This window comes from Suricata suricatta, chromosome 2 (genome assembly GCF_006229205.1).
Source record: "Suricata suricatta isolate VVHF042 chromosome 2, meerkat_22Aug2017_6uvM2_HiC, whole genome shotgun sequence".
In the NCBI taxonomy this organism is placed as follows: domain Eukaryota; kingdom Metazoa; phylum Chordata; class Mammalia; order Carnivora; family Herpestidae; genus Suricata; species Suricata suricatta.
The window spans coordinates 180,381,675-180,405,241 of NC_043701.1; the positions used below are offsets into that span (position 1 = coordinate 180,381,675).

Genomic DNA, 23,567 nt, shown 5'->3' on the forward strand with positions numbered 1-23,567 from the left:
CCTCTCCCCCACTCATTCTCTGTTTCTCTCTGTCTCAATAATAAATAAACATAAAAACTGTTTTAAAAACTAAAAACAGTTTCACTCATATGTGGATCTTGAGAAATTTAACAGAAGACCACACGGGTGGGGAAGGGGAAAAAGGTTACAGAGAAGGGAGGCAAACCATAAGGGACTCTTAAATACTGAGAACAAACTAGGGCTGATGGGGGAGGGGGGGAGGGGAAAGTGGGGGATGGGCATGGGGGAGGGCACTCATTGGGATGAGCACTGGGTGTTGTATGGAATCCAATTTGACAATGAATTATATTAAAAAAAATCCAAGCCCCTATACTTAAAACTTAACCTTGAACCAACTAGGTTACATGAAAACCAAATTTACACGAGATATTGGAGACTAAAATAAAATAAAACAGTGTTCACCACAAGAAAAGAAAAAAACTAAAAACAAACTCCAAAACCTCAGGGGCTGGAAACAACAGTCCTTGGTCATCCCACAGACACTGTGGAGCGGGGATCAGGGCGGACACAACAGAAGCCGAGGCTGAGCGCAGAGCCCCATGGACACCCCTGTCCTCACATGTCTGGTGCCTGTGCTCTGGGCTGGGGTGACTAGAAGGTTCGCCTCTGCATTTGACACATCCTTGTTGAGCGCCTACTGTGTGCCAGGCTCTGTTGCAGATGCTACGGATTTAGCACTTAACATAATAGACCAATATTCTTGCCCCATTGGAGTTGACAGTCCAGAGATGGCAGAAAGACAATAAACATTATAAACAGGTAAATCAGTGGTCTGCTACAGGTAATACAGTATGTTGGGGGCGGGGAACATCAAGCAAGATGAGGAGAATGGGGAGGTGGAGGAAGGAATGTTCTTTATGAACAGCGCCTCCCGGAGTTGTGCTGCTAATGGTCCTGGTACTTTCTTTTGGCCAACGTGATGGTGTAAAATGACACCGGTTGGAATGGAATCTTCCTGACTGCGGGCGAGTTGAGCATCTCTTCACGAGTGTGGCAGACTGCCCGCTAGCCACCACACAGCAGCCCTCTTTTTCTTGGGAACAGTTAGACTACATTTCCCAGCGTCCCGTGCTGTTCGCCTAGCCTGGGGTGGCATCCCAACTGACAACGTGAGCCATAGCGTCCCCACCATCTCCACGTCTGGCCCATTAAAACCCTCTTTTCTTTTTCCAGCTGCCCAGTTCCTCGGGCAAGTGTGGAACACGGCAGAGCCTCCCGTGGCCTGGAGCCCTGTAGGGCTGTGAGGGCCAGAGCTGTCCCTCCCCTCACCGGGCTAGTCCCAGGAGCAAGGAAGCCGCCTCTGCTGTGGGTCTGCATTCACGGCAGAGAGCCCATCCTGGCTGATGTGTGTTTATTGCTCATCTGATTTCTCTCTTCTGAGGATTACCTGCTCAGAGCCTGTGCCAGACTGAGCATGGGGGGGTTTCTTCTGTTTTTACTTGTCTGTAGGAGTCCTTCGTAACCTTGCGACTTGGAGGGTAGTGTGTGGACCTGCAGGATAAAGCTCACCTGGGCCCTTGTTAGCACTGCAGCGTCTCCACCCCACCCAGAGCGGCTCAATCAGAACCTGAATTTTGAAAAGCTCTCCCGGTGATCCTCGCGCAAGAAAGTCTGAAACGCTGCTTCCGAAGTTCTGCCTTATGCCTCATCCTTCATGTGCGTTGAATTCACTCACTCCGTCCTATACCCATCTTCCGGTTTTTTGTTGTTGTTGTTCTATCTTCTCATGTACAAAATTTTTAAAACTTGGTTAACATTGTAGTATTTGCCAAACTTTCATTGTCTTGCTTTCTGTCCCTTCTGTGTCCTAAGAAATTCTCTGCCTGCGGTCATGCAGTTATCAAGCTGCATTTTCTTCTAAAAGTTTTGAAGTTTTTCTTTTCACAGACTGTTCTCCCAGCTGGAACTTACGTGTGTCTGTGAGGTCCCCTAAGGCGTTCATGTTATTGTGTGTGTGTGTGGGGGGGGGGGTAATAATTATCCCTTTCACTGAATTAATCATCCATTCCTTATGGCTCTGTCCTGCTACACGGTCATAGGCTATAAATCAAGGTTCATACATATGTGGTTCGAATCTCTGGTCTCTCCATTCAGGTTTTCCCGTTGGGTAAACTGTCCCCACACCCCCCCACACCCCCCTCCCGCATTTAACCGTATATTTGAAACAATTTGTCCACATCTCAAGGTTTTCTGACAATGAATTTGAATGGCTGCCCCGTACGTATCCTCCGATCCATCATTCTGTCCGCTACCTTGTTTTTGCTTTTACTCTTTTGTAAATAACTGTGGGGTGAATATCCTTCACGCAATCTTTGCGCACACGCATGTTGATTTAAGATAAATTCTCGGAGTGAAATTACCATGTAGACACAGTTTTAAAGCAATTGATAAATATTACCGAATTGCCCTCCAGAGAAATTGTACCAATTTATATTCCCACCTGTTTCCTGCCGCTTTCCTTAACATTTTAGCACCCCAGCGTTCAAATCCTAGCCCAAATCATAAGCAAAATAATAGGCATGCTATTGTTGTAACTCATGTGCCTTTTATGACAACTGAAGACGCACATTTTTTATGTGGCTTATTGGCCTTTTGTACTTATTTTAACATACGTAGCCCATTTGTGGAGCTCACTTAACATGCCTGAGCCCACTTCTGTGCGTGTGCACATGTCTTTTTCTTATTGATGAATAAATCGCTTTGCATATGAAAAATGACAACTCTTATGTACACTGCATTTTTTGACAATTTGTATTTTACCTTTTACTTTTGCTTACCATGTTTTTTCAATGTGTAGAAGCTTTCAATGTTGACATGGTAGAATCTAGCGATGTTTTTTCCTCCTTTATCATTATACTAAAAGAAAAAAGTCCTGTCCCAAAATAATTCCTGTATGTTTTGTTTTTAGTTCTTTTAGATGTTGGTTTTTATGTTTTACTGTTTAATTCACTTGTTAATGACACTCAACCCTCAGGTGACTTCTCCAGCTAGGTAAACCCCCCTCTTATAGGCTCACAAGGTATCTTTGGGTACCTTCCGTCCCTCTGAGCGCTTTTCAGGATGGGAATGTTCTACAGGTGTGAGAGTCTTTGAGCTGTAGCACGCACGCCCCGTGAAGGTAGGACTCTCTTTTCCATCTTTGTATTCCCAGCACCTGTCAAAATACAGGGCACCTGCATCCACTCCTGTGTTACCTTCTCTGGTTTTGTTTAGGACACCTGAGGATTTCTGTTTCTATCGCGCTTACCTGTACCTCTTTAGCTCAGCTAATAGGCGCATGTAAATATATGCACACACGCGTGTGCGCACACACACACATATACGTATATAATAATGTGGCTGTACAGTTGTATCCTCTCCAGGCTTTTTCTGGTTTTGCAGCCTCCAGGAGACTTGTTGGGCTCACTTGACCATGCCATTCTCTCCTTCCCTGGCTTGGTAATCCCCCTGGGCTTTATAAACAGGCAAACATAACATCTAAAAATAATTTAGTCTGTCTTATTTCTACCAGTCATAATTCACATCTCTGATTTGTTTATTGCCTTGGCTAAAATTTCCAGAACATGTAGTTCTTTCATATCAGGGTGGGGAGTGGGGCGGGGGAGGCGAACACATAAAGCCAGAATAGAAGAAGGTTGTATTTAGGTTGTAATTTTTTTTCAATTATAAATTTCAGAAGATACCCAGATGGTGTCCTGATGTGCGCACAGAGCTGATTTTCATCGTTCTCCCAGCAGCACTAAAAGCGGCCACCATGCACACAGCCCCCAGCCCCCTGCCGCCCCCAGCACCCCACCGCCCCCAGCAGCCTGCCCCAGTCCCCTCGTGCCCCACCACCAAAAGACCAAAAGACAAGTGGTCCAGTGGGGAGCAGGGGCATGTCCCTTCCCGCAGCAGGGTATGGGCACGGGGCACCGCCTGGGGGTCAGGGTGCAGGCACAGGGCACTGCCTGGGGTCAGGGTGTGGGCACGGTGTGCCACCTGGGGGTCAGGGTGCAGGCACGGGGCGCCGCCTGGGTGACACAGTCCCAGCTCTGACCGAGGCCAGGACCCTGTCTTGGACAAGCCACTGCCCCTCTGTGCTTCTCCCATCCCTGCTTTATGTTCGAGGTACCTGCCTCCCGCCGCTGCACCCCAGGACTCCAGGCTCCCGCTGGAGTGGTGCTCCGTCCGGGCCGTGTGGGTTCTGCTGCCTCCCAGACCTTGGTCTCCCAGCAAGGTGATCCCTGCCAGAGCGCGTGCGAGCCAAGTGATGACTGAAATAAGCCCCGACTTGAAAGCCTGCTGCAGTGCTGGTGTTAAGGAGATCAACCTTGGAGCTACTGGCCGAGTTGAGCCTCCATATACCATGGAGAGAATCAACCCTGAAGCCCCATCAGGGGATCGCAGGAGCGGAGTGTCCAAGACAAGAGATACCAGGAGAGGACACGGTCCGCAGGGAGCACTGCCAGCAGGTGCAGAGGACGCAGACAAGGGCTCAGACCCCTGCCCTCCCCGGGGAGCCTTCCCTGGCCCCATCTCCTCACCACCGCGCCTGTGCTCCCCGCGCAGTGGACACCGTCACCTCCTTGCGGAGGCTCCTTGCGAACAGGGACCGTGCCTTGTCATTTTTCCCTTCCCTGACTGCTTTTTCTATGCTCAGATGTGACAACACTTTTCCTTTTGTCAAGTCCAGTTTGTTTCGGATTCCAAAAAGATCAACTGGTTGTTTTGGAATATTTAGAAGCTAAAGAAAGGGACAGGGATATTCATGATAACTACCTCATCCGGAAATCACAGATGACGTCTTGATGTGCCGTATCTCCTCTCTGAGGCTGGTTGTTTTGTTTTGTTTTGTTTTATGAACTCAACCTCACTGTATGTATAACCTATGTGCATATATCATTATAAAAATTTCTTCTATCATTAAATATTTTTGTAGAATATGATTTTTGATAGCTATAGAATTTTACATCTTGTGTTGAAGCATTCTCCATTTGCCAGATATTTTGCTTTGGTCTTTGAGCTATCAATAATAATTCCGTGGTAAGTAAATTGGTCCCTAAATCTTTGTCTACATATCTTGTTGATTCCTTAGGATATATTCTTAGATGGGGGATTATTGGGTCAAGAGATAGGAGATTTCAAGGGCTGTTCGCAGGTACTACTCCATTTCCTTATAGAAATATGCCAGTTCTGTCTGAAATTATCCATCTCGACAAATCCTAGACAGCGTTAGGTATTTAAATTATAATAATAAATATCTTTGCTCATTTCATAGTGAGAAATGGAAACTCATTGTTACTTTAATGGGCTTTTCTTTGATTACTAGTGAAGCTGAAAATTTTCTCATTTGGTTACCGTCCATTTGTAATTTATCTTTTGTGGATGTTCTATTCATTCCTTCTTCCCTCTCTCTCCCTGTCTCCCTCAGACATTCAATAAAGCTGTGCAGAGCACCTGTTTGCCAGACCCAGGCCAGGGGCCATGGTGGATACAGGCAAGGGCTCAGCTTGCCTTGGATGACACACACCCCGGCAGAACGCTACTGGACACCCAGGGACCATTGCTGGGAGGAGGCGACCTTGTATAATGTTTAAAAACTGTGGTAAAATATACGTAACATAAAATTTACCATCTTAACCATTTCTAAGTGTACAGTGAGATATTGTTAATGTATATTCCCATTGCTGTACAGCCCATCTCCAGAACTTTTCATTTTGTAAAACTGAAACTTCATACCCATGAAACAACTCCTCAGCCCCTCCCCCAGCCCTTGGCAATGACGATTCCATCCTCTGGTCCTATGATTTTGATTCCTCCAGGGGTTTATATGAGTGGAACCATTCAGTATTGTCCTTTGGAGGCTGGCTTGTTTCACTTAGTATCATGTCCTCAAGATTCATTTGTGTCGGGATGTGACAGGATTTCCCTCCTTCTTAAAGCTCAGTAATATTCCGTTGTCTGTATGTATATTATATCATATTTGGGTTGCTTCTGCCTCTTGACTGTTGTGAAGAACGCTGCCGTGCACTGGGTGTACAAATACCTCTCGGAGACTCTGGTTTTACATCTTCAGGATAAATACCCAGAAGTGGGATTGCTGGATCACAAGGTAGTTCTATTTTCAGTGTTTTGAGGACCCGCCGTACCATTTCCCACAGCAGCTGCGCCATTCTGCATTCCCATTAACGGGGCGCAAGCCTTCCGATTTCTTCACATCCTTGCCAACGCTCACTGTTTTCTGTTGTTTCTTTTTCAGTGATATCTTATCACAGTTTTGATTTGCGTTTTCCTGATGATGGGCGATGTTGAGCATCTGTTCACATGCTTGTGGGCCGTTCATGTGCCTTTGCCACGGGCGAGTTTTGACACTGCATTTGCCACCGTTGCATGGAGCCTAGCGATGTTGGGGGGCATTCATCTTTCTGCGGTAGCCCGTTCCTTCTTAGTAACAGCTTTTATATGAAGCTCACTTGAAATCGCCCCTGTGATTTGCCAATTTCTAAATGAGAGAAAAAGCTGGGGACAGTCTTGATCAACCAAATCCTCTGCACTGCTGAAACATGAAGGCAAGAGGCCCTGTGAGCATGGGCAGGAGGATCTGAAGTGACTCTAGGGGAGTATGAGAATGGGATTTTAAGTCCACCTTTTGGGAGCCTCACTGTGAATGTTGCATCCGCAAATACATACCCAGGAATTTAATAACACATTTAAGAAAAGACTGGAGGTCAGCTTCTTTGAATGGATGTCTATGCACCCTTTTTTGTAAACAAATATTACAATTTTTGTAAATTACAATTACAAATTATAAATAATAGTTACAAATATTATTAAATTATTATTTACAAATAATCAGGTGCCTCTTTGTTTTGGCTCTGGAGACACAACCCAAGGGACATATTAATGGTGGCCGTCCTGTCCTCACCTTGGAGTGGACATGTTAGTACCAACTGGATTCAGACGTGTGTGAACAGATGGAGAGGCTTTCTAAGGCACTGGTTTTTCCCCGTGGTGTCACTCATTCTTGCATCTCAGCTTTCAGAACTACCTGCAGCGTCTGTTTTGACTCTAGGCTGGACACACTGTAGTCTTGGAATGCTCCTCCCAGTGTGAACTGTCGCGGCTTCCACAAAGTCACATTAAACAAGCATCTACCAGGCGCCTGGGGGGCTCAGTTGGTCGAGTGCCAACTTCGGCACAGGTCATCATCTCACTGTTCATGGGTTCGAGCCCTGCATCAGGCTCTGTGCTGACCGCTCAGAGCCTGGAGCCTGCTTGGGATTCTGTGTCTACCTTTCTCTCCCTCTCCCCTGCTCACGCTCTGTCTCTCTCTCTCTCTCTCTCAAAAATAAAACAAACATAAAAAAATAATTTAAATGAGCATCTACAGACCTAAAATGTATTCTGGTTGTTGAATCTCCTCGTATCATTCCAGGTCCCTCCGCTGCCCAGTATCCTTCTAGGAACTTCCTGAAGCGGAGTAAAAGGATGTGGGGATGGCACAGGTGCTCATGTGAATATTGGCCCGACACTCCTTCACCCTGGAGCCCGGGTCAGCGCCGGGGGCAGTGCTGGGAGTGAGCAGTGACCAGACAATCAGGGGAGAAACCAAAAACCGAGTCGCTGCATGTCCTGCTCTCCCGAGCTGTTCGGGATCTGAACGGAGCCAAAGCATTCGGTTCTCAACACTGCCCTGAGAAGCGGGAAGGGGCAGGATGGGTCCTTACCGGTTGGCTATTTCAGAGCCAGGCAGAGGGTGCCCCCAGTGCACCGCCTACCTTGTTACTGGGGGGCTAATCTTAGTTGGAAGCCTTGAAGGAGGAGGATAGGGAATGAACTTCTGCGGAAGGAGCTGATACTCAGGACAGGTGCAGCCTTGTGGTGAAGTAAATAAATAAAGGGGCGCCTGGGCGGCTCCACCAGTTAAACGTCCGACTTTGGCTCAGGTCATGATCCTGCAGTCCGTGAGTTCAAATGCCACGTTGGGCTCTGTGCTGACAGCTCAGAGCCTGGAGCCTGTTTCTGAGTCTGTGTCTCCCTCTCTCACTCTGCCCCTCCCCTGCTTGGGCTCTATCTCTCTCTGTCTCTCAAAAATACATACACATAAAATTAATTAATTAATTAATTAAAAATAAAGGGGCAAGGAAGCAGTAACTGACTCCATATGAATTTAACAGAGCAGTGTTCAGGGAGCCCAAGCAAACAGGGTTTTGTGACAGGAGGCTCAGGTGGATGCTGGGAAAGCCTCTGTCCCTCCAACAGCCAGCACCTGGATCGAAGAGCAAGTCACCTTTTTGCATAGAAAGATAAGGAAAAGGACACAAAGGCAACAGTACAGATACAGAAAGGCAAGAGCCCCAAACACGGGGGCCTGGCCACCAGGAGCCAGGCTGGCCCGGTCTGCGGAGGAAAACAAACACAAGCCAAATGAGGTTTCCAGGCGAGGCCCCAGGGCACTTAGGTGGCAGTCTCTCCAAATCGGGCGAGGGCGCACCTGTTCCAGAAAGTTCATGCAGATTCCCGCCCTGTGCGTCCAGCTCAGCCACTGACGTATTTCTTAAGCGTGCATCAGCCCCCCACCACACTGCGGCCCCTCGCCCCCTGGTCCCTGAATGTCCCTGGCGCGGCAGGAGGGACCAGAAATGGGGCAGACCCCTCTGCGCTGCCATAAAAGTGTTCAAATGTTCCTTTGAGTGAAATGCGAGCTGATAAAGGGCTAACGCGGAGAATGGAGAGGTGTCCACACTCAGACTGAAGATCAGGTTTGTTCCGGAGAGAATTTTGATGTTCTCTGGCTCCGTTAATACTTTAGTGTTAAAATAATTCGTTTCCATCTGGGCGCTGGCAGAACTGTGTGGTAAAACCCCGCTGATGTTTTCTCCTCTGAAAGGAGAAATGGGAGGCAGACCAGGAGGTTAACTGGGACACATTTGTTACAAACATTTAAAATAATTTGAACAGCATTATTGAGATGTAATTTACATAATGTATATAGAAAAGTCAGGGTGTCACGAGAGCACAGCTCAGTGTAACCCCCACACCCGGAGGAAGAGGCAGAACGTTGCCAGCACCCCAGAGGCCCTGCCCCGGACTTTGGGGTGTCTTGGCACCCGGTCTGGTACAACAGCCACTTTGGCGGCAGACTCTTATGTATTCACTTGGCTGTGTTTTCCTAACTGGGGCCTGTCTTCACTGTGGAGGAAGGATTTGGCAAGCCCCGCCTCCTCGGCCTGAGCAAGTTCCCTGGGGTCACGGTGGAGTGGACACTGTGATGTGCTGCGCACACCCCGCCAGCACACACCTCCCCTCAAGGTCACAGTTCTTCCTGGAATGACCCGCACCCAACATCTGATCAGGGCAGGGGATAAAGGCCAAGCTGTCATGACCCAAGTCAGGACCAGTCTGAAGGACCGTCCTAGCTCAGGGATCCCCATGGGGACAGGCAAAACTGTCACCGGGCCACCAGCATCACAGCCCTCCTCCTCTGGCCGGTGCCACGTCCTCCCCTCGCCTCCAGGCCCCGCCCGAGGGTTCTCCCAAGTCTAGCGACTTGCATTCTATAGTCTGAGTCTGCTTCCTGGGCACCGGGCCTGCTGCCACGAACCTCCCAGCCTTCCAGACTTTGTTTCTGAGTGCCGACTCTGAGCTGGGCAAGCGCCCTGCAGCTGAGGAATATAAAGACAATGGTCATTACTGTGCTTCCCGTTGCTGATTACAAAGCTCTTCCGTGCACACTACGCATGCGCTCTCTGCTCTTTCATTCGTTCATTCATTCATTCCCTCCTTCAGCCCGCCCATCGCACCTGCTCCATGTCAGCAGTGACGGTACAGTGAGGAGTAAGACCTCCCCGTCCCTCTGAGAGCCACAGTCCAGTGCAGAAAGCAGGTGCCCGGGCCGAATTCTCTGGATGCTGAGGGGCCACGACAGGACAAGCCACGGAATGGGGAGAAGTGGGGTGAGGAGGGAGGCGTGGCCTCCAGGGAGGTGAGGCTGCCCGGGGGCGGGGTCCTGCAGCAGCGGTGAGACCACAGAGTGCGAGCGGAGATGCGTGGCCGGGCCAGCGGCTGCAGAGCCCGCACACCGACCCTGGCGCCCTTGGGTTCCCACGGGCTGGACACGGGTGGCTGGGAGCCCAAGAGGCCTGGTGGGCTCTGGCTTTCCGCCTCACGCACCGCTGGTCGGAGCCCCGGGAGCCGCAGAGAAGATGGCGAAAGGAAGGAGGGAGTTTGGAGGCATCGGGTGCTGGGCGGTGGGATTCCAAAGAAAAGAATCTTGTGATCTTGGCAAGTTGTCCCTGGTCCCGCTTCAAGCATGAAATTAACTTCAATCCTTCTTTGCTACTTTCCAGAGTGAACGGGATTTGTTGAGTTTTGTATTTCCAGTAGGGGAAGAACCTTGAGAGAACAAGACAAAAAACAAAAACCCAAAAAACAAAAACAAAAGCAAACAACCACAACAAACATGTAAAATAGGAGGTTTTCACTGATCTGAATTTAGGACATACCGATACTTGAAACAAAATTTAAATGCTTAATTGTGGGGCTAGACACACGTGCTTAGAACATCACTGCTCAGAAGAATGATCATCAGATTAGGCTTTTAGATGTTACAAAGATGAAAACATTGCTTGCCTCTTTACGAAATTAATCACCCTAAAATCTAAAGACAAATGGGATTCCTAGGGCAGTATTCAGCCGGTAATTTAATACCTAACTTTTTCTGATCAATAAGCCATTGGCCTGTTAGAATATTGAAGTCATGCTTAAAGTCATTCAGGGGAAAAAAAGATCTATCAACTTAAGTTCTTTGAAAGCATGTCTTTAATTTAAAATGCCATTTAAATTTTTTTTAATGGTTTTTATTTATTTTTGAGAGACAGAGACAGTGCAAGCAGGGGAGGGGCAGAGAGAGAGGGAGACACAGAATCCGAAGACAGGCTCCAGGCTCCGAGCCGTCAGCACAGAGACTGACGTGGGGCTTGAACTCATAAACCAGGAGATTATGACCTGAGCCAGAGCCTGAGGCACCCAGGCACCCCTAAAATGCCATTTTTAAAAAATTTATGCATTGCTTTTTGCATTATTTTAAAACAGTACTTAAATGTTAATAAAAATACTTAAAATTTTTTGAATCAGAAATGTCATAATTTTTTACACCTTTTGTTCAACCAGTATTTGAGCGCCGATATTCTGTGTGGCTGCATCGTACAACTGCAGGGGGCGCCACTCATGCTGCCGGCTCAGGAAACGGCCCGGGTCTGTGTGAGGCTCTTGAGGTACTATCATGGACAGCGTGTTCGTGTCCTCCCCAGATTCGTATGTTGAAGGCTTAACCCCCAGTGTGATCGTGTTTGGAGATATGACCTGTGGGAAGTCACGAGGGTAGAGCCCCCGGGATGGAGTTGGCGCCTGTGTCCCCGCCCCGAGAGGGCACAAGAAGACAAGAGTCTGCCAACCAGTGAGAGACTCACTAGAACCCAACCATGCTGAAGTCTCAGCCTCCAGAACGGGGGGCCATGCACGCTGTTGTTTAAGACGTGCCGGGAAGTTTTGTTACAGTGGACTGAACCGAGACAGATTCCATGGTGACAAGACATAGTCCTTGTCCTCTCTGAATGCACAGCGGAGCGCGGGACCAACCAGTGAGGAGAGCAGCCCCCTCCAAAGCCCAGAGAGAGCCCCCGCCTCCCCCACCATGGGCTCAGGGAAGTGCCAGGTATGGTTCTTGGAACGTTAGAACCACAGAGAATCTTCAAAGACTCTCCAACCGAGAGGTTGAGCGGTTTGTCCAGGCTAACCCAAGTGGCTCTCAAACTAGAGTCCCCATTTACTTGCTTGTCCAAATGTAGCATGCTTACCATGGGTTAAAGGTTATGCAAGTTATTGGTGCCTTAAAAAAAAAACACCTTGTACTAATATATATTTCAGACCATGTAATGATAAGAAACATTTGGCACATTGAAGGGAAAGAAATTCGAGTGTGCCGTTGCAGAACTCTGTCCTATAAAAACATCTGACTCCTCCAAGGTGTGCTTGGCCTTGGAGGGAGCAAAGTTTGGAAGACCTCCGTGTGGATTCAGAGGGGAAGGCGGAGGACGGGCTGCTGTGGAAACCGCGACCTCTTGTGATAGACCGTCTCTGCCAACGCCGAGCGGGAAAACGGGATGGAAGGCCTCCTTCATGTGGACTTTTTCCCGAACTATAGCTGGATCTTCAGATGCAGTATAGAAGCATGGAAAGGAGCATCCATTCTGGAGGAAGCTTCTGGAAGCTCTTAGGGAGGGCATGCGTTGCACACAGCTAGGAAGGGAGACATAGGACTTTTCTAGCACCCTTGTTCCCAGAGTCATCTTTAAAGGTTGTCACAGAACAAAAAGCAGGGCAGTGAAAAATAACACTAGCTAGCTCTCTGCCCAGTGAGCACGCCCACGTTCCCAGGTGTGTATGGTCACAGCAGGCGGAGCCGTGGTCCCTTCTCTCTCTCAGTCCCAGCAGCATCCTCTGGAGAGAAACAGAAGTGTGGGTCCATCTCACAGATGGGAAAACTGAGGTTCAGAGAGGCTGCTGAGGTGCCCAGGGGCACAGGACTGACACATCCCAACTGGCAGAGGCTGAGCTCTGTGTCCCCACCCGGTGGCTCTGATTGGTGAGGGGTACCCTGGGCAGGGGGCGGTGTCGATCAGCCTTGGATGATTCTGCACTGCCGGCTCCGGAGGTGCAGTTAAACAGCCCTGCAGAGAGAGGCGCTGACCAGATGCCAAGAGCGCTGTCCACAAAGATGGTGACAAGCACTCTGGGGGCAAGGCTACCCGGAGCTTCTAAGAAACGTTCTGAGAAGATCATTTGTCATCAAAAAACCCCAGGGTCTGAGAGGCCCATTTCCTCCTCTTTCCTGCAGAAATTGAGTCGACTTTAAATTATCCAACAAATTAGTTCATTTTAATGTCAGAATGCATCGACGGGGGAAGGGGTTCTGAGGTGCAAGAAAAATAAGTGTAATTGCTTCTTTTTTCGAGATCACGATATTACTTTGTTCATTATGAAATAATGAAGCATTATTTAATCCCATTATGAAATAAATGAGATTGAGTAAATAGCACATCTGCATTCATGCAGGGATATAAAGTCAGGAAATGTTTATCCCACTGACATTTAAAAATAGCAGCTCAATTTTTCTTAGCAATGAAATTGTAGGTGTTGTCATTACAAAAATATATTTTATAAGAAATACAAATATGGCATTGGTAAATTAACTGTTAGGGAGTCTCTCCGACGGAACTCTTTCCTGGGTGCTTGGGTTTTGAAATTTAGATTCACGCGCCTGGGGGGCTCAGTCGGTTAGGCATCCTACTTCTCTGTTCTCACAGTTCATGGGTTCGAGCCCCACATCGGGCTATGTGCTCACAGCTCAGAGCCTGGAGCCTGCTTTGGATTCTATGTCTCCCCCTCTCTGACCCTCCCCGGCTCACTTTCGGTCTCTGTCTCTCTTTCTCTCTCTCTTGCTCTCCTTCACTGCCTCTCAAAAATAAATAAACTTAAATCAAATTTTTAAAAAATGTAGATTCACTTCTTTGAAATGAAGCTGGTCTGTGGGCAGTGATCGATATCAAACAAAATCATCAGTGAAATGCAAAAGCGGGGGAGTCAGTATGAGAGAAGGTGGAGTCCAGGAAACTCCGTTTCAGCATGGACCCCTGCCCTCTTGTGGCATTCGTCTGTAGGGTCGCCCCCCAGCACCATTAAGACTGTTGGAAATGGGGTGTCCCAGCCGGCACCCTAGGACAGAGCCCTGTCCCCAGGTGGTTCGGATTCTTTCCAACAAGCGCTTACTAGACACACCCGGCTGCGGGTTAGAGCCCTCATTTGGCGGCAGCAACTTTGGAGCCCAATCCACTGCACTGTCTTGCTCCGGCTGCCAGGACAGCCCCACAAGTGACCCCCAAAATGTAACGACATGAAACAAGCATTCTGAGCCAGGAATTCGAATAGGGGCTGGTTTGTCCGGGGCAATATTTAAAGGCCATGGGGTGGAAACATATGAAGGCTCGGTCACTGTCCGGGTGGGGGTGAGGCCGGCTGGAGGCTGGGGAGTTTCCTCTGCACTTGGCTCTTCACATGGGCCAGCTCGGGCTTCCTCAGAGTGCGGCGGCTGTGTTCCAAGGATGAGTGTCCCCAGGAGAGAGGATGCCAGGCAGAAGCTCTGTCCGTGTGTATGACCCAGCCTCAGAAGTCAGATATGGTCGCCTCTGCCATACTCTATGGATCACAGGGGCCAGCCCCGATTCGGCATGTTAGCGAGCCACAGCAGGGCTTTTATACAGGAGCCATACATGTCACACATGTCACCTTGATGCATACACGTCATCTTGAAGACCGACGGCATGTATGTCATACATACGTATAAGGAACCTATACTGTGTTTTACTTTTCAGTACGGTATGACTGCCTTCCCTTTCTGCACCGGGGCCTAGAATGCTCTCTGTCTGACCAGCGTGTGGCACTGAAGTCCCCTCTCCTTCCTGCTTGAGTGTCTCTGGGAGAATGATTAAGGGAGATGTCTCAAACAGAGTGACTCATCCAAGGAAAGAGGTGAGATCTCCCGGGATCTAGTTCTGGAAGGAAAAAGGGAGACCAGAGGAGGGAGCCAGCACAGATGGGTAGGAGGCGGTCAGGCTGGGGGCTGGAGTGGGGGGGATGGGGACTTTTGTCTTCTGAGACACCTCCCTCCCAGACCCCCATTCTCCACTCCCACCTCCACCTTCAATTTCAGAGATTCCATCAAGGACTTCTGGGAGGAATAAGAATGACTAATAAACATTAAAGAAAAAAAAAATCTCAATTCACTAGTAACCCTGGAAACAGACACTGAAGCCATAATCAGATACCCTGAAGGAAGGGCGGGGTCAGAACGCTTTCTCAAGGAGCGGAACCTCATTTAATCTGAAAATTGACTGCTGCCTATAATTATCTGAATGTAACTCAAGTCTTAATTCAGATTTTCCATTTTTAAACATATACGTGGTTTGGGTTCTGAAAAAAATATAGCCTCGTATTCAGGAATACCACACACTGGTATTGGATCACTACCCACAAGCCATCTCAGAGGACAGAGGTGAAGCCAGAAGCTGTCATGGTGTGGCCGTCAACTGTAGAACAGAGAACTCACCCACGATCTGGAACATTCTGCATTGTGGTCAGAAAGGAGATGACCAACGGCAGGGCTGGAGAGTGTGGGGACCCTGAGAACATGGGGCTGGAGCTGAGCCCTTAACAGCAGGTGGACAGCCTCTGCGGGGTGTTGGGAGAGCCCTGTAGGTGGAGGGAGGGGCATGAGCCAAGGGCCAGTATGTCAAGAAGAGCCATATGCCTGGGAAATGACAGGTACCCGTGTCCTGGTTGGTGACATGGGGAAGTTGGCATCAGGTAGTTAAGGGTCATGATAGGGAGGCTGAATTCAACCCATTGGGGTGAGAGTCTTCAGTGTTTTTAAGCGAGGGCGCCAGCATCTGGGGAAATTTCAGAAGCATCGTCTGTGTGTGGTGGCCATGAAGGAGCAAGAGTGTGTGCCGAAAGATGACCGCAGGGAGCTGAGAGGCAGGGGTGGCTGGGGCAGTGGTGGTGGGAACGGACAGAGGAAAGTATCAGAGAGACCTTTCCGAGGCAGATTGGCAGAGGGCAGGGGTGAGAGGCAGGGGGGCACTTGAGTGGACACCCAGCCTTTGGCCTTTGGTGACTGGATGGATGGCGATGCCTTTATGTGGCATATGAGGAAGGGGAAGAGTCCATCTGGCAGAGACCCTGAGCTCAGAGTTGGACTTGCTGAGTGCACATGCTCAGGCCACCACCGGGGCGCAGGTCCGGCTCTGCCTCAGGGCCTGTACCTGGTTCAATCATTTCTCCTCCCCGCTGCCACCGCCTTCCAAGAGGGATGAGACTTCTTCGTGTCGTGTCTCTGATGCCTGGCGTGGGGCCGCAGAATAAATGACCGTCTGCGTAAGCGATTGGCCAACAAAACGTGTGCAAGAACGAGGAGAGGGAAGAGGAGGAAAAGAAGGGTCCAGGCGGGGGGCACTCCGAGGACCCCCATTTGAGAAATGGTTGAAGAAAGGCCGGGTAAGAGAGCCAGCTCCACTGAAGCCGCGTCCCTAGCCTTTCCCGCGTCTGCAGACCTGGCAGCCGCCCGGCCACAGGACCCTCAGACGGGGTCCGGGGACGGAGGGCTCCTGGGGACTGACTCAGCCTGCCGGTGTGGCCTGGAACGGGTCACAACTGGCTCTGTCCGTTTTCATGCACGATCTGCTCTGTAGACGGTGCACATGAGTAACCCAGCTCCTTTCTCCCATTTTCTTACTAGACGTGGCCTCACACGCCCAGTTCACGGTCTCATTCTCCCGTATTATATGTGCGGAGGGCACGGTTTCCTAAATATCATTAATTACCTCAAGGCATTCAGTAAGTGGCCGGGGCGCCTGGGTGGCTCAGTCGGTTAAACATCCAACTCTTGAGTTTGGCTCAGGCGGTGATCTCACAGGTCGTGAGATCCAGCCCTGTGTTGGGCTCAGTGCTGACAGCGCAGAGCCTGCTTGGGATTCTCTCTCTCCCTCTCTCTCTCCACAAGCCCTCTCAAAATAAATAAAGGAAACTTAAAAAAAAATTCTATAAGAAGAAAGACCGAAGGAGGATTCCTCTGTATTAATGGTCGTAACCTCAGATAGCAATTCAGGAGTCAAAAGCCCTCCAGATGGAAGCTAAGAGGCGGAGTGTTAGGATACTTGAATGAGGTTCTCAGTTTCCTCTAACCATCATCAGAGGCCTCACGTGATAATCCTGTTCCGAGTGATAGCCCCTGGTAAACGGTTCGTGAATGATTTGGCGGCTTGCTTTACATTTTTTGTTGCTGCAAAACTAATATAGCAGCTGAAAATTTAGGAAAAAAGCAAAACCGTCTCCCGGAATCCTGCCCCCACTACGGAGGTCTGATAACGCTCGAACACCCCAGTCCTCAGCCCAGAGCCGAGAGGTTTTTAGTTGTAAGCACGGTGCACTTTGGATCCTGCTTTCTTTCATTTAACGTTATCTGATTCCTCTTTATGAGCGATGAAATTTGATACGAGGTGGCTGGTGGCACTGTTTCTTGAGAGACATTGTTGGAAGGATTGGCGAGCATTTTCTAAGCCCCATCGACTTCTGGGAATCAGGAAATTAAACTTTTTATTTATTGGTCTTCGACTTTCCCATAAATGGACACAGTTCCACCAGTTTGCCTGCACGGTTGAAGCAGACAAAGCTGAACAAAGGCAGGCCGGTGAGTGAGTGGGCATTAGGTGGAGGTCGGCTGGTGCTTCATGGGCCCTTAGTGGTCACTCGGCTGCCTTTTGGTTTCGCGTGGTCCTTGGACGTTAGTTACCATTAGTTCTTTGATTTCCAAAAACTGGGGTTTTTGTTTTGATGGGGGCCAAATGGTTAAAAATGATAAACTGGCTTCTGTACAGTCTTTTAAGGGAAGAGATAAAGGACGTTTGTTACATACTTACCTTTTTTGTAAAAAAACATTTTCTGAGTGATTTCTGAGGCTATGATCTTATTCCACGTCCCTCAGCCGGCCCGCTGGGTTAGTCTTGACCGGTTTTGCTGTGGGCGCGTTATTTTGTGAGATGCATCTCTGCATATATTTAGTTCAGAGCAAAAGCTGTCATCACAGTGATTAAATAAATAACTAAAGGGAATCCATCTTCCGAGGGGAAAAACCGGAGCCTTCTTTCCCATAAATGTGGTCTGGAGTCAGCGTTCCTCACCCACCCCAGCTTTGTAAAGCAAAGGGATTGTTACCGTTTCGAGGATGGAAGAAGCCCCTTTGGTTAAAAGTCATTAGGTTCATGGTGCCTGGGTGGCTCCGTTGGTCAAGCGTCCGACTTCGGCTCAGGTCATGATCTCGTGCTTTGTGGGTTCGAGCCCCACGTCAGGCTCCGTGCCCACAGCTCAGAGTCTGGAGCCTGCTTTGGATTCTGCGTCTCCCTCTCTCTTTGTCCCTCCCCTGCTTGCACTCTGTCTCTCTCTTTCTCTCTCTCAAAAATGAATAAGCACTGAAAAGAATTTAAAAATCATAAGGTTAAAAAAAAGCACAAGTTTTAGTGGCTGGCTGTTTGGAAATACTCCCTCATTCGTTAGTGCCCTAAACTGCTAGTGAGAGTCAGAGGGTGAGCAGAGCAAGATGCCAAGGTGAAGGTGAAAGGGAAGGTGTGAGCCTGTCCACCAGGTGCCAGCAGCCTGGGAGGAAGAGGAAGCAGACACTGACATACCACTGACCCGGGGCTGTGAGGGAGCTCAGGGGAGGAAGGAGAAATATTCCTTCCGGCCGGAGGCAAGGGTGAGTGGCCAAGTCTTCCCTTCACGAGGCAGGAGGAGGGGTCAAGGCCACCAGAGCCATTGCCAACCCAGTATTTTGGGGGTCTCTAGGAACTAATGCAATCCCTGGTTGTTGCCAGAGAATCGTAACTAGGGAGCCGATTGTGTGAAGGGCAGACGGCAGAGTCTGGACGGAAGGGGGCAGCACGCCAGCGCTCCTGGGGAGAGGGCCCAGGGGTGCCGGCCTGCAGCCTCCCTGACGGGGCCACCGGCGTCTTCCAGGTAGCGGGGTCCTGTGTACACAACTCTCACCCTGCATCTGGCACCTTGTTTGGGGCGGTTTTGTGTTTGTGTTTGTTTTTGTTTTTCTGAGTGAGCAAGAACGCGAGCAGGGAAGGGCAGAGAAAGAGGGAGAGAGAGAATCCCAAGCAGGTTCCACGCTCAGTGAGGAGCCCAACTTGAGGCTCCATCTCACGAATGTGAGATCACGACCTGAGCCAAAATCAAGAGTCGACCTGAGGCTCAACTGAGTGAGCCACCCAGGCGCCCCGCCTGGCACTTTGAAGGGCACTTTGCATGCACCTTTTCATGTAATTCTTAACTCTAGGAGGTGGGTCCCATAATTAGACCCCATAAAAAGATAGGAAAACCAAGAGTTAGGAGTGACTTGCCCAAGCCCATGAAGGTAACAAAAAATTGAGCTGGGTACCAAAGCTGCACTCTCACCCAGAAAGCTAAGACTACCTCTCACAAACGACCCCTGTAAAGACATTCTGGAATGTTCTTTGGGCCGTCTCCTTGCAACCATGTTCTGTATGTGAGGCAGGTGTTATGTCCTGGGGAGGAGGGGGTACAGCAGACAGGGGAAGTGCACAGTCTTCTACTGTCCCCAGACACTGCTGCCATCCAGGCCTGAGAACCCGGCAGCGTCCTGGTTCCACGTTGTGTGCTCAGGGCCCTGCCCCCTCCCCCACAGGATTCCTCCTTTCCACACACCAGCCAGCGCTCTGCCTTCACTTCAGGGCTGGGCGTCCCTTGCAGCCCAGACTGGACTCCAGACCCCTGGGACTCTTCCAATCTCTCTCTCTCTCTCTCTGTAGTGACCAGGCAGCCTGAATTTCTCTCTTTCTTTTTTTTAATGTTTTCTCAATTTTGAGTCATAGAGACAGAGAGCGAGCAGGGGAGGAATAGAGAGAGAGGGAGACACAGAATCTGAAGTAGGCTCCAGGCTCTGAGCTGTCAGCACAGAGCCCGACGCGGGGGCTCGAACCTGAGCCGAAGTCTGAAACGTCACAGACTGAGCCACCCAGGCACCTCTGGGCAGCCTGCATTTCTAGAATACTTCAAATCTCAACACATTGTGTACAGCTCCACCGTTTTATAAAGATGATGCATTAAATGAATAACCAAATGAGACTCAGTTTTGATATCTTTGCAAACGTTCACAGATATGACTTTTCTAAAGCCTGCATTCCAGCCCCACAGATCTGCCCCACACCCATGATGCGCCGTGGCAGCCCCCCTCCTGCACACGCCCCACAGCCTGCTCAGTGCTGTTCCCTCATCCTCACACTCTTCCAGCTTCTCCAGAAGCCCGGGTGTATAGACAGTGCGTGTCCTTTTGTCCCACAGGCAGCTCTTGGCCTCACTGGCTTTGTAATCACCTGGGAGTTTTTTAAAAATACCAAACTCAGAGGCAGCTGGGAGGCTCAATCGGGAAAGCTTCCATCCGACTTGGGCTCAGGTCATGATCTTGTAGTTTGTAAGTTCAAGGCCCGAGTCAGGTTCTGTGCTGACACTGAACAACATGGAACCTGCTTTGGATTCTGTGTCTCCCCCACCCCTGCCCCCCGGCCCGCACCTCCCTCATTCGTGCTCTGTTTCTCTCTCAATAATACATAAACATTTAGAAAATTAATAAGAATAAAAATACCAAAGTGGCCCCAGCACAGGGACCCAACGTAACTGAACTGGGTGGGGTGCGGGCTTCAGTGGGTTTCAGGTCCCAGCCGGTCAAGAGTGCAGCCAGCCTCCGAATCCTTGCCCTAGGCCTCCCCCGGGGCATCTACCTGCTGGGAAATCCCCAAGGGGAGCAAGCCCTCTGTGCGCCCAGGCCATCGCCCTGCGGCTGGCGTCCTGGCGTCATCACCTGAAAGGGCAGCTCTACCCACCCCCCACCTTCCACAGGGTTCCGCTTCGGGCCCCTCGTTCTGGGCTGCAGCCCTATGCTCCTCCCTAGGGTGAAGTGGTCACTCCAGAGGGACTCAAGGCCCCCGTCGCCCTTGAAGGTTGCTCTCCCCTCTTCCACTCCTGCCCACTGAGCCCCCCAGAGGTGGCCCCCTGCAGGCGCACACCGGCCCAGCCCTGCTCGGGCCTCACCTAGCTCCCCTCACCCCCCAGGCCGTCTCAGTGCACCCATGCCCCTCCCCTTCTTTGCCTTGTACACACTACTCTTTTCTCTGTTTACAAAAGGCAGAGCGGGAACACGAGGAACAGAACCGGGCCATGCCAGTAGGACTCAGATCCACGCTGGTCCTGAAAACGCACAGGGAGGGGCTGCAAACCAAGGTGGCCCCGGAAACCCAAATGAGAAAGGAAAGGGGTTCTCCCCAGAGCCTCTTGGAAGGAATACGGCCCTGCCCACACCTTGATTTCTGTCCATTGAGACCTATTTTGATTCTGGGCTCCAAAACTGTCATCAATTTGGGTCATTTTAACCCCCTCCCAAAAAAAACCCCAAAATTCCATCTGTTGACTGTCCCCCTCCATCGAACGGTCATCATGTCCTTCTTGCAGATCCGGTCCTCTTCCTGAGCTGAAACCCAGTACCCAGCTGTCCAAAGGAGGTCCCCTCTGCCGCCGCCACCCCCGCCCGGGCCCCTCGAACCGGAAGCTGCTCCCTCCAGTCTCTCGTCACCTCTTGCCCAGCCCAGCGGGTCTGCGGTCACCCCACACAGCCTGCTCTGCGGGAACCGAGCCGAGCCCACGAGCACCCAGCCGTGGTGGGAACACGGGCCTCAGCCCCTCTGCGGAATAAACCCACATCCCTCCCCATCACCCTGCTCTTAATGTTACCCATCATTAGGCTTCCAGTGAGTAAATAAATGAAACCCAAATAACTACTTATATCCATAAGTAATCAAAATGTATTTAGTGCTGTAGCAAATAGTTTGTTTTTCTAATTTTCCTTTAATTAGCAGGGAAAGAATTAAAATCAATTTCTCATCCAGCAGATAAAAAATTAGGCTCCGCTTCTGCCCTTACAGAGATCCAAATTTTCATGTACGCAAGAAACGCAAATTCATAATTGTTCTTTAATATCGTATGTAACCAACATGAAACACATTCCTGTGACATTTATCTTATCTCCCTGATCACAGCTTAATAAAATTATAATTATGACCTTTCAAAGTATTATTGCCCGATCCACTCTTCATCGGCATTCTTAGCTCGAAATCTTGACTCTTCCGAGGGGGGTGCTGCATTTCCTCCCCTGGCGGGGAGACTGGACTGCAGGCTCGCAGAGGGAGGGGCGTCTGGCCCTGCTCAGCCCTGTCCCCCGGTGCCCAAGGCAGGGACTTGGGAAACAGTCCTCGAGGGCTGAGTAAACACGTGCGGTGTTTGGGCACGTCCTGCATTTATTCAGTCAGTGCCCATGAGAATGTGGCTCACGAGGCCCAAAGGGAAGCGGGCAGAGCCCTGTTAAGGAGGAGCTAGAAATCAGGCCGGGTCGAATTGGCAAACATATCTGCTTTGATCAGAGCTGTCCTGATCGGGTAGCGACACTGCGCTCTCCTGCGAGTGTGAGTGCGCAGGGCCAAGTCCTGCCTTTCAAAGATCCTGAATGTGACAGGTGTCAGGCGTTGGTTAGACCTCGGTGCCTGTGTGTTTTCAGGGGGAAAATCCGATTTCTCCCGAGGGATGTTGTTGAGACTTGTCCTTCCTCTTTGGGGACTGCCACAGCGTGTGTGGAAGGAGTGCACACGTCACTCACGGCCGGGCGGACGCTCAGACCAAGGTTATAAGCGGCAAGAGAATATTTAAGACAGTTTTAAGGCTTTCCCTTCAGGCCAAAGAATTGCACTGTGTTCTCAGGCAGGGCAGGCCAGATGCTGGTAAGGTCGCTTATAATCCTGTGAACGACTCTAGGACCCTGGGTCCTGAGCACACTTGGTCTTTCTGCCGGGAACCCGCGTTGTCCGCTATCAGCGATGCGACCAGACCAGCGCTTAGGTGACACCAAAACAATGCTTCTTGGATCTGACTTTCTGAAGCTGGCTCCTGTCTGGACCGAGGGAAAGAAGAAAGGAAAATGTGATGTGTGCTCTTGTGCCGGCATTGCCCAATTTGGAATCCTGCAGATCTGTTTGATTTCGACTAGGGGAGAGAATACAGCGTTCGAAGTTATTTTGGGTTATTCTGTGCAGAAATCACACGCTACACCTAACAAATTTGGCAATTTCATAGAGCCGTAGTCAAGCGTGTGAGTTACGATTTTATTCATTCCATTTATTCAGTGAGTCAGGCTCTGACAGGGGGTTGATTTGTTGTTTAATATTTGGGGGGGATTATTTTGGTATATTCGCAACATGTTTACTTAAATACTGTGTGTTAAATGAGATGTTTTCATTTGTTTTGATAGGTACTTATAAAGGCAACGTACAGCATTTCACACTTACACAGCGCTTTCCGAGTCCTCCACGCAGCACGGGGACTCGAGAATGACTATCCTGTGTGTTTGCGAAGTGCCAACCTCACTGCACCCAGAGGAGAGCAGGACTTGAGCCGTGCTGTCCAGCCACCAAGCCCAGCGCCGAGCGAAAGGGGCTGCTCCTAACTCTTGGGCTCCCAGTGTCATGCTCCCACCAAAGACTGGGGGCAGCAAAGCGCCCAGAGGAGGAAATGGATTCTTCTTGCTTGTTTTGTGGTTCTTTGGGTGTTACCATAACAGCATGGATTCTTCCTTGAACTCAGCAGAACATATGGGAAACCTATACTTAGCCTGTCATTTCAAGCCCTTCCTCCCGCACACACAGCTCCCCCCCCCCCCCGCCAGGAGTCCTCAATATGGTACCAGTTCTGTAGATTAAAAAAAAAAATGTTCCATTGGGCAAAGTGACCTTTCATCTTGACCCATGGGACAGCAGCGATGGGTCCTGAACTTGAGTAGAGCTGCTGTTGACCTCTGAAATGCCAAGCAGACGTCGTTCCTGGAGTGA

The 23,567-nt window shown here is 49.9% G+C and overlaps 1 protein-coding gene and 2 long non-coding RNA genes across 5 annotated transcripts in view; 2 read left to right on the forward strand and 1 right to left on the reverse strand.

Annotated features, from left to right (window-relative positions):
• LOC115285987 overlaps positions 1-5,648 on the forward strand; it is a 16,249-nt gene extending 10,601 nt beyond the window's left edge. For both annotated transcript variants that reach the window (XR_003905797.1, XR_003905796.1), the window contains one exon: positions 5,435-5,648. This is a non-coding gene — a long non-coding RNA (uncharacterized LOC115285987). The remainder of the gene's footprint in view (positions 1-5,434) is intronic.
• Positions 5,649-15,205: 9,557 nt separating this feature from the next.
• LOC115285989 lies at positions 15,206-23,561 on the forward strand. 2 transcript variants are annotated; one of them, XR_003905800.1, is made up of 4 exons: positions 15,206-15,280; positions 15,928-16,116; positions 21,145-21,440; positions 22,991-23,561. It is a non-coding gene; the product is annotated as an uncharacterized LOC115285989 (long non-coding RNA). The 2 variants fall into 2 exon arrangements; XR_003905801.1 differs by lacking the exons at positions 21,145-21,440; positions 22,991-23,561 and adding exons at positions 16,358-16,455; positions 18,489-18,541.
• The window catches only part of TEX36 (testis expressed 36), a 21,007-nt gene continuing 18,957 nt past the window's right edge, over positions 21,518-23,567 (reverse strand). Inside the window, exon 8 of the transcript XR_003905794.1 lies at positions 21,518-22,633. The gene's annotated coding sequence lies outside the window, so the exon portion shown is untranslated. The remainder of the gene's footprint in view (positions 22,634-23,567) is intronic.